Raw genomic sequence first — 12,016 nt, forward strand, 5'->3', positions numbered from 1 at the left:
TTGCAGGGTCTTCTGCACCCATCTTTGGATCTCACTTGGCTCAGAGACACTATCAATTTATTACTATCATGTCCTAAAGGCATGAAGTGGATGGATGACATCCACACTTCTACTAATTTGATTCCTTAATTACAGAACAAATGCATATTGCTCCATTTGAAATCATGAGTCCCTTCAGCTAGGCACTATTAGAAACTGCTAACAGTCAAAGAACAGGACAGACAAAACTGAGCTTGAGAAGACTGGTGCAACTGGCATTAATTTACATGGTGGATCTGTGATCAAGCAAGACCTAGATCTGCATCCCCTATTTTAGAGCTCTCACCAATGGTTTATCCTGTGTCTTGCCCAAAGCTTCACTCCTTGTCACAAGAATGTGAACCTTCATATTTCTAAAGAGATTGTACATAGGCAAAAATTAGATACACCAAGACTACAACAGATACCTAGAGACCCCACAGGATGAGCCGCAGTAATAGTTGCATTATTTTCCATCACTGCTATTCATCTCCCATGAGAAATGCTCACCTTCCACTTATTTTCATATTGTTATTAATACCTACCAGAAAATTAGTGTATGTAAAATATATCTGCTCACTGCATAAAATTTTGAATTTGGTTGCTTTAAAACAATTTACATAAAAGTTTTTGTGTATATTGTCAAGTTACAACTACTTTAAGGGAGCCCAGAACTTTGTGTTACCAGATAGCTGAAAAGGAAAGCACTGATACTGCTCTGCTGCAACCTTGGGAGGAAACTGATGGCAGTACAAAGCGGAAAGAGTTGCAACAGAGCAATGCTGGTTGGGACAAAGCTTATTTTCTCATCTAATAAATGCCATACAGCAGACCAGTCTCAACCCAGTGAAAGCAAAAGCTATCTAAAGGGCCTGGTCTTACTCATGCATGCCACAGTACTATTTAAAACAGTGGTTTACAATCAGGCTAGCGTGGATTTATACAACAGGCCAGTCTGAGTGTTTAAACACCTACCAAGTTCCACAGGAGTTTAGGTACATAAATGTCTTTTCAGACACAGGCCTAAGTGAACAGCCTAATGCAGAAGACAATTTAGTAATGAGATTCAGGACTTGCTTCATATGCCTGAGGCTTGGGATAATGTTGCAAGTACGTTTCGGATTTTTTTTTTTTTAAAGCAAATTAGAGAACATTGGCGAAATTTGTACTCAGGCTTTCCCCTAAATATGCAGGTTTCAACCTGGTATCTCTGTCCATAAGATCTGATCTTTTTTTCATGATCAGAGCCGGGTCTCAAGGTCTTATAAATGGCATCCCAATTAACAGAACAGCCATTGTGGCTCGAAAACCTCGTTATTAAAAAACAAAAACAATCCAGTTCCCAAGTGCTGACTGCTTTAAAGTGGCTGCCACCAGCAAAGGAGCTTAGAAATGGATATAAAATAAAAGCACCTACATTTTCTTTCCTCCTTTTCATGGATACATTAATACTGTGCTGGAGGCTGATTTGGCTAACAAGTTCTGAGCTAGGAACTGAGGTTATTAATGTCACTGTTAAGATTTTTTTTTTTTATTATTATTATTATTGAATAAGATCCGTCTTATAACCAAGAGTGGCTTTTATTGAATAATCTACTCACCAAATGAAATGGGCTGTGACTGAAAATGGGGGGAGGCAAGTTGTGTTTTAAAATTAAAAGTGAACACATTTTGTGACCAGATATCACTTAATTTGCAAATGTGTACTCTAGAACCATATGTTGTCTGATACAGTCAACATTCCTTGCCAAGCAGCATTTATATAGCTGATCAAACACTCCTGTTCAATACTAAAAAGATAGAAAATTCTAAACTGTTATGCTACTGCATATACATAAGATGCTTTTCCGTCCCTTCCAAGGTGCCTTAATCGATATAATTATTTTCAGTATTTTCATGTTGTGAAAAAAATATTTCATAATGATTCAGTCTAAGTTCGGACTTGATCCTCCAAACACTCGCTAGTTGCCAGCACATATAAAAAGCTGTGGCAAGCGTGCCCTATGTCTTTCCTGGGCTGACCAAATTCCTCACGTGAAGGATTTGCCCAGTCTGATCCCTGTAACCATAATAACCAAATGGCTCTACATGCGATGTTTACACCCGAGCCAAAATGAAGTGGATTTCAATGGAGATGGAAGCAAGAATTCACAATTTGGCTCATAAAACCTCACAAACAGGTAGGGAAGAAAGGAAATGGTGGATGTTAACAGTTTCATAGGTTTCAAAATCCTTAACAGACTGAAGGAAATTAAGTTGCGCTTTAAAAAGAGGCCTGCTCTTATTTTGTGCAGTGGGATCTATATAACATAAGTGCAACATGGCTTTTTAGGTCTGGCATTATGAAAATTTAAGTCAAGTAACACAGGCTTAAATTTGAGCTCTGCCAAACTACCAGAAAAATTAGGAGAGCGGAGTGCTCTGTGCTCTACACAATGAAGCTCACAAATGCCGTTTATTTATCTCTGCTTCCTAAAATGATATTTTCACTCACAGAAATTTTCATAATTAGGCTTGTGACAGCTCCTGCTATGCAGTTCATCAGCAAGGAGGACATAAAGAACACCGAGGACTCATTACACACAGAACAAACTTAACTCATTAACAGTACTTGGAGTGAGCAATCTCAGACCATTACTTTTAATGGGATTAGCCTTTCTTGTGTACAAAAGGCAGCACAGCTCAGTCTACTTAAAATCATTTCCGTATTCTAACGACATGGGCTACATTCATGCTAACAGGAAAGTGTTCGTTCTGGCTTTGCTCTTCATTGTCAGAGTGGCACTGAGCACTTTACCAGAAACAGGGACAATAACTGAGTTAGTCTTAGTTTATTTTTGTCACTCCGGTCCGTGCATTTTTCTTTCCTCATTTTACAAGGCCCTACCTTTGATCATCAGTGAGGAATAGGATTAGTTTTCTAATTCTGTATTACTGTCAGCAAGATGGCACAGACTCAGTCCTCCACATTAAAGTGAAAAGAGAATCCTTAGAGGATGTATAGATGAAGACTTCCCATGAGCTCCTAAAATCCGGCTAGCTTTATACGTCAACATCAGCATGATATCACTGAATAAACGCCTCTGCAGCCATGCAGCACGTTCCCAACCTGAATAATTAGCCATCACTGACACTTGTTAGACCTGCTTACTCGCTGTCAGAGGAAAGTATTAGTGCTAATGAACCAAAAGAATTGCAAGCTATGATAGTGGTTCTCCTAAGGTCAGACAAACTCAAAAGCCAGGATGCAAATGACTTCAGTATACAAAATGTTCCACTTCTAACAGACTCGTAAGAATCAGTGTTTTTGATGTAGCGTAACTTTGATAACCTTGTTGCCAAGCTCTTTTATGAAGCAATCTTCATAAGGCCAGTAATGAAGCATTGCTACTACGCGGCCCGTATAAATAACTTTGCCCAGTACATGTACATCAGACTAGACACAGAGAAGTGCTTTTAAAACCTCTAAAAATCAGAAACATCAGGACTCCAGAGCTCTGTTTTTCTCCTACAAAGCTCTTGGTCTTGAATAAGCAGTCAGTATGTAAACAAGTAAGTAGCATTTAAAAATTAAAATCATAAACCAAGTAAAGCATATTAAGGAGAGAAATGCAACATAACCATAGGCATCGACAGGCTCCCTGTAGCATCCACGTGCTTTCTAACTCCTACATGACACATCTCAGGCTGATCATTTACAGGAAGAGACTTTCAGTCAACATCTGACATTAGTAAATACCATTAATATTACACACATATGCTCCAATGCAAGAGAGGCCTACTCACTCTCTATCCTATTTTATCTGGTTGCGTCTTCTCCCATGCATGGTACAGACAAGTTTCCAAAAATATACCTGACTATTCAGAATATAAAATGCAGAGATGAATGAATAAGTTGCAAGCTAAAAGAAGAATTAATCAGCTGCAGCAGGAGTTAAAACTGCATTCTCTGTTCACACTACTGGAGCTGATTCCATGTACTCTGTAACTGCTGCCCCAAGGCTCACCCAGCAGCTCTCTTTTAGGACATATTCTTCCCCTTACCAATGTTAAAAGGAGCAATTGGTGGTTATTCTGTAACTGGACAGCAGCTCCCCAACATATTCATAATTTCATTTCTAACATTATCATCCTGCAAGCTGAAGAATATCATTAATTCCTGGCTGAATAAAGTTCACACTGAACCTCAGAGGATAGGGCGCTTTTGAGTAGGAGATCTGAAACAGCCATTTAATGACTGAAATAAAAAGCAAATCACAGATTCATTTTTGGGTAAAGTTGGATGAAATGAAATTTCCTGTTGTCTTTCCATAGCTGGCCTAAGAGCTGTCTCTGTCTCTAATGAGACTAGATTGCCGTACCCCATACAGAGTCAGAGATGGAATCATTTTTAGAAAGGATTTCCACTCACAAAATGAAAGCCTTAGGAGTTCACTTCAGAGACAAGATACCAATAGAGACATTATTAACATCACTGACATACACACAAAGGAAGCCTGAGGCTCAGAGCTCTGCCCCTGTGTGGTTAAAAATGTAGGCACTTAGCAGGGAATGAAAATTACACTGGTCCAAGGTCCAGGACTTGCCATATTTAGTCCTGGAGTGGTGCCAAAATAAGCATTGCTAGACTAGATGATCAGTGAGAGAACGAGATTTGAAGTCTGATAGCATCAGGCTTGAAAACTAAATCTTGTAAGATACTGGGGATGCAAACAGAACAGAGAATTTCAAAAGAACAGAGAATTTCCTCCTAGAGCTGATTAACTAGATCTACAGTTCATACAACTCTTATACTGCTTTGCTGCTTCTTTTTGGTCAGCAATGCATTCATTTATTTAAGGAAAGTGATGTGACTGGATTTTGGGGGTTTTCTTTTGGATTTTTAATCTCTGTTATAAAACTGGCCCATGCTTTTTCCTACCTGCCTAATTTAAGTATCCTCTCTCATCTTCTTGGACACAGAGGTAGGATATTTTGCAGGTATTCTATACAGAACCAGCAGTTCTGAAATGGGTTGTATTCATCTTTGTGAGTTGGGAGTGCCTTTGTTTTGATGACTGAGACACAGATAATCATAGATTATCTTGTAATCTTTCATAGTAAAATACAGCAGCTATCTTTTGAGAACATGGGTCTCCTCCGTTACACCTGAAGGCCTGAAATACCAGATGGGTCAAAGTCAGTCTTTCCCCCTCTTCTTGATCCATGTTCTTTTTCACAAGGTGAAACATATTGAACAAAAAAAAAAAAAAAAGAAGGTTGAGAGTACTTCAGTGCTAGAATAAGGACAGCCCATGGATCCACCTGCTTTCTGGTAGAGAAGGAAACTAAACCTGTTTTCTGCACGCTGCAAGTATATAGGAACCACTAACACCTGATCTCTCAGACAGAGATACAACTCTTTCCAGTATTTCCTCCTCCTCCCTAAAAGCAGTGGAAACCACTACATTTTGGGTGGAGATTGATCTGAAAAATGTAACTTAGGACTGCCCAGAGCATGTCTCCCAAACAGAACCCTGCAGGGGGTACAGATAGAGAAATGTGTCCTAATGGGATTTTGGTGTGACGCTGAGTTCCTGCTTACAAAACATCTCTGGCATCACTAGTTTGTCACTTAGGATAGTGACTTTTGAAAACCTAGATCATCTATTACGAGTAAGTAGGGTACTCTCCACGATTTTATGGCTTTGGTTTAATGGCCCAGAGAGTGTTTAAAACAAACAAACAAGGCTATTTCACACAGATGTTAAAAGATGTAGGAAACTTGCAAAGGGTTAAAACAGTTAAATAGAAAGATATATGTTTTAACGGAGTTGCGCTTTAAAATTACTTCTAATTTATCCACTTACGAGACATGTATGGAGGTAAAATGATCAGTGGTAATGTGCAACAGAAAGATATATACTTTTTTAATTGTAGCCAAGAGGAAAAAAACAGCATGGAATAACTTAATCGTTGCTAATTATAATATCACTGAGGTAATTACAATAGATTTTGATTGTCTCATTTTCACACCAGAGGAGGGCACAATACTGGCTTTTCTCTTAATACATATTTGTTTTTAGAGAAGAGCTGACAATTACACTAATTGTAGTCACAGCATGAAACTTTGTTTTTAAAGAAAAATTTGTCTACATGTCACACAGAATAAACGCATCCTTTTTGTTTTGTTAGGTGCAAATTAAAGACATATTAATTGCTTTGTTCACTGTAACAATACAGAGATCTTCTCAGGCAAGCATGACTAATTCTGTCAGAGTCACATCACTTGGAAAGTACGCAACACCCCAAAATGAAAATGGCAGAATGAACCACCACTTCTCACTGGTTAATACGGATGGTTTTGAATAGAATATTGTCACCTGGAGGGCAACAACCAGCAGCCATTCTTCCACTGTGGGATCCACTCAGATAAAGTAGCAAGAACCAAGACAACTGGGCCAGACCCACAAGTCTAACTTGGTGTAAGGTGCTGACTTCACTTGGATTCTCTCCAGCATCTTCCAAACTGCATCAGACCTAAGGTTCAGCATCCTTTTTCTGGCAATGTTCAAACTTTAAACACTCCAGAGGAAGATACAGGAAACGTGAGGGTATACAGTAGCAGGCATAGCCCTGATCAGAACACAGGGAGGGGATATACCCACCTCTGAAAGTGCTGTCACATCATATGCACCATGAGGAACTACCAAGGGAAAACAGCCCTAACTCACCCTATCAAAAGCCAGTACTTGATAAGTAGCATGAACTGTTTTTCTTTTGTGATACTCTCATCCTCCTACAAAAGATTAAGGCATAATCTATGGTTTAACCTCACAAAGTTACATTTATCCCTTACAAAGTTTAGTTTATCATACTCTTACAGCAAGGCACCAGGCTTTCCATGACATGCTGTTGAAGCTGAGGACTGGGTAGCAGTGCTCTGAGAACAGGAATTTAATCCGTTCTATCACATAGATGCTCTACCAAAGCTGTGATACATACCCGGCTGGCCTGGGGTGTCTGCAAAGTAATACTGGTCATGAGCAAGACGAGAAATGCAGTGCACATATACAAACGCACTTTGCCAGATCTAAATAACCACAGGGTAGCAGCATGTCTTAATGCATTTGCCTCTCCCATGAAGGTGTGAAAGCAAGCTAGGTAGGTAAATTCTCCTAGCTCTAACATATAGAAAGAGGATGTAGAAATGCACTACTCATTAATAAAAACAGATATTGAAAATTTGAACTGGAACATTTTTAACTGACAATACAGTAATTTGGGGCTTGTACTATTTAAAATTTTCAGTAAGAGGAACATAATTTGCTACTACAACACACTGTGTCATTAATGTCATCTAATGGAACCTCACAAGTTTACCTCTTTATGTGGTGTCGAAACATCACGCAGCTTTCAAAGTGGTATTGCCTGTTTTCTGATGGGTAACTCACTACTGGCCAACACTCAGGCTACTTCAGATGAAATGTCCCACCAGACTAGACCAAAACTACAGAAATTTGCACCCTTCAGGTCATAATCTTTGGTCTTTCTTCTACTGTTTCCAGACTGAAAGCAAGCAAAACAGCTGGAGGTTACCTTCTCTTTACTCTAGCAGCTTCATTCAACACACTCCACACGTCTTTATGGATACATAAGTCTGCCCATCCCTAGCAAAATTTGGCCTACAAGTCAAAGCAGCTGTACCACATTCTTCTGTAATCCATGCAGTAACCTTAGCATACCCTCTCCAATATACTGGTGAAACAACACGTTGCTTACAGCTTTTCTCTGTTTTGCTGTAGCCACTAACAGAGCTGAAATTGTTCTGCTTCTTGCAGTTGAGAAATATCACAGACCACCCGAAAATACCACGCAGATTGCTCACTACAGACAATTCAAGAGCTGACAGAGGATTCAAATATATGAAATTTTAATGCTGGGGAGGGGGGAGAGTTCTGAGAAGGTGGAGAAGTGTCTTGGAAAAAATGATGCAACTCAGTATCCAGTACCTTTAAAGTACACGTTAAAAGGCTTTACTGGACTTGGACCATATTTGTCAACTCTTTTGCCCAATCAGGCCCCAAGGACCTAAAATTTAATGGTGCATGATGTTTTCAGTTTTCACCAAATTCAAACATGGCAAAGGGTGCCTAGGCCCTAAGTTTTGATACAACAACTCATATGGATTAGCACAAGCAATGAAACGCTAACACATTTCTCTTTTCAAAAACAAAGCAAAACAAAACCCTTTTATCTTTTAATCGATGTATGTAAAATATATATGACCAGAGTCCATGACAAAGACATCCTGTTACACTGCTCCAAATGTGTTCTGCAAGCAGTCATTTTCCTTATTACACAAGACACTCATACTGAAAAAAAAAAAAGAAATAGAGAAGATTTGAACTGCTTACTACTTTAGGAAACCTCTACCTATATCACAGGAATTACTGTTTGACTTTTATACCTGTGTTCCACATGCATATTTGCCACCAAGGACAAGCTAAAAGCAGAGAGTAGCTACAGATTTTACATACCAAGTTAATTAGCAATTCTTACCAAACAGAGTGTATCTTTTCTTCTCAGGGTTCATCTTGGTCTCTATTAGACATATTTACGGGAAAAGTCAATGGATAAGACATTAGAGGCCAACCTCAAAGTCAGAATAAAGCAACCATAGACCTTAGAGAAGTGCTTTATTAGCCAAGAATTGGTTGGTTATTGATCTTGGTCTATGTCTCTGGTCACAGTAGCACTTACCCTAATTTTTCTAGTGTAAATATAAGTAAATTTGAATGGGTGTTGTTGAAAACAATCTGTAAATCTACATTTTGTGGTTTATGTTGTAATTGTAGTTACGGGAAGGTTCAATATCTGGAGCATGGTAAGGAGACAAGGCTGTGGCATGGCAACCTCAGCTCTGCAAATATGTCCTGAAGCACTTTCTCAGAGGTTATTAAAATGACTAGAGCTATCACTCTGCTCAGAAGCAGAGAAACCACATGGGTACTCATAAAAAAGGAACTGAGAAAAAAAAAAAAAAACAACACTGTAAAGAGAAATGTTATGCATTTAACTTCAGCTTTTCTTTTCACTGAGGTCAACCAGATAATTAAGCAAAACAGGTATGCAGAATTTCTTTACTTTTCGGCAGACGAACATTAATAAATTACTGCTTACCTCAGCACTACTGTGCTTTCTTTCCTATATTGTACCTTTTTTATTTAGTTTCATCTTTAAGATTTATTTTGAGATCATTTTCAATTTACTTCATGGCCTACTGCATAAGACCTCTCTTCTATTTGTCCTATTGGGAACACCTGTCTTGATCATACTTCTATAGGGTTAATGAGGGTTAATGGCTATTGTATTTCACATTGATATTACCAAGCAAATTTCAAGTGGAAATACCAAAAAAAACCATGATAGCTGTATCTGCTGCAGCACTTGTCTCCATTTAGGTTAACAGTGAATGGACTATAATGTTGTATTGCTTAAAAAAACTGCATACTTACTGCAATATACGGCTGGAATATTCACTATTGCTAAGTGTTATTTCCTTCCCAACTTCTCACTGTTATTCAGAATCAATAAGATTTTTATTCACTTCACACATACTGAGAGAGAGGCAAAAGACTATTTCTCTACCTACAGTTTGGCCATATCATAGAAAACAGAATAAAAAAGGGGGATGGAACTTAACTTTGTTGTTCCACACCCCTTTTCAGCAGCAAAGGGAAAGTCCTTTCCAGCTCTAGACCGGGCCCGCGACATGCATTCTCCCTGGAGCAATAGGTACGTGCAGCCAAAACCATAAGCTGAGACTACCCTTTATTAAAAACATAAGCTGAAGCCATGGATTTCCATTCCACTGCCCTCCAACTAAACACCACCACTACCTATCTAGTCTGGACAAAATTATATCCTGTCTGAAACGGACTGAGTTAGAAAACAGAGCTGTTTAATTGACATATGTCTAAATCAGCTCAGCGGTCTGTTTTCTGTTCCTGCACTACCCTTTCTCCATTGACTTGATAATTTCCATCCTACTTATGACTTATGTTCCATTGAATCTTTTGTTTAACTGGAGATTGACCGTGCAGGAGACACGGTTTTTCTGGTGGTTAGAAGTGGGACCTGAAAACCAGAATTTACCTCAGGGAAAACATAATGCAGTTTCCCAGAACCATGTTCAAACCCCATCACCACTGCCTATGTTTTCTCCTGCCAAGCTCATCTGTCTCCCATACAACTGCAAACTAATTAAAATATTTCTCTTACAGGTGATTTGATATTACATTGATGAGCAGTGGGAAGACCACCCAGACAATGTTCGCACTAGTGCCAGAGAAGAACCAGAAGCAAGTCTGCTTTACATTCTGCAATACAAAGCAGCCTTTCATTCCTCCCCACCTGCTCCTGCATAAACCACTACTAGAAACCACCAGCAGTAGCTGAAGTGGCTCAGACTTGCACGTGCATCTATCTCTTATCATTAAAAATATTGGCTTAACATTATAAAATCTTACAGTAAGGTTTTAGTTTGGTCTGAGTTGGGGGACATTATCACTGTTTTTTTCATGTTTGTTTTTCTGAATGAGCTGTTTATCCCTCATCAACAGTCTATGTAGTCCTTCAGAGTCTATAAAGTTGGCAAGAAACAAGTTTTGAATAACCTAGGTAGACTTGTAAATCAGGTTATAATGAATAGTTACCACAATCCAGGATATCCGAGTGCAATTTCAACTTTGTATTATTAAAAAAAAAGACACACAAAAAATTGGAAAAAAAAAAAAAAGCAACTTTTAGTGCATTAAACAACTCTCAAGGCCTCTCTAATTAAGCACTGTCTTCTGCATTTCCTTGCTATGAATGCTTCAATGGAAGAGCTGGTTTAAGAGATTCTCACCCCATTCTCCCTCCTTCCCTGCTGTTCTTCCTGCTCCCCAGTAACTCCCTTACTCATGCTGAAGGAATCCTTTATACAATGTCACTTAAAAAAAAAAAAAAAAAAAAAAGATAAGATATTATTTCACATATCTGGACTATGCATTGGTTCAAAAAGACCTAAACCCGGCCAAATAAGAGTAAGAGTGACTTAAACCAGCTTTGTCATCAAAAGATTTGTAATGTGGAACTACACTTCAAGCAAGTTTAGAGCTGAAGTAATTAATGGCTGCTGCGGAGCTGAGCTAAAACACTTTGTAAGTTCATTGGTCATCATTATTATTGTTCCTCTGTATCTTCCAGTGTAGTGAAAAACCATCTGGTCTTGAGAATTGTTAATGCCAGTGAAACCAACAGGAATGAAGGGGGCTTAATATCTCACAAATGGGGCTGTTAGTACCCAGAATATGCTGCTAGATTGCGTCACTAGTAGATATTGTCGCCAAGTCACAAAATAGTATTTATATTTATTCATGCAATGCAAAGGCAGAACTCCTTCTCTGTCTGCATCTCTAATGACTGTTAGGAGACTATGGATGAGAATAATCACAAAACCTGAATGGAGATAATAAAACCAATAGTGTTCAAGTGCTGAAACAAAGAGAATCCCCAGTGGGGCAGTGATCTTCTGAATGACTCAAGTAGTTCTGCACAAGCCTTTGAATTTCACTTTGACGTTTAAATGAAGAAAGGGAGAGAAAAGCACAGGCCAATTTCATTGATTGGTGTAACTCAGGAATCTAACATAAAAGCATTGGGATGACTCACAATGCATACAACATCTGAAACCAAACTCCATTCTCTTCTATTCCCATTTCATTAAAATAACCTCCTATTTTCTTCTGTTATAATATTGTATAAATCATGTGTACTCTGGTTTGAAAAACCCCATGCAGGGGGTTCAAACAGAGCTTTCTTTATTGGATTTCATTTGGGAGGGGAGCTACAGTGTCTAACATGCTTTATAAAAATCAGAGTTTTCAGCTGAGAATTTGCCAAGCTTGGATTTCAAAACCTCACAAGCTCACAGCTTCCTCCTTCAAAAAAAAAAAAAAAAAAAAAAAACCTC

Source organism: Egretta garzetta, unplaced genomic scaffold (assembly GCF_000687185.1).
Source record: "Egretta garzetta isolate BGI_Z169 unplaced genomic scaffold, ASM68718v1 scaffold322, whole genome shotgun sequence".
Classification (NCBI taxonomy): domain Eukaryota; kingdom Metazoa; phylum Chordata; class Aves; order Pelecaniformes; family Ardeidae; genus Egretta; species Egretta garzetta.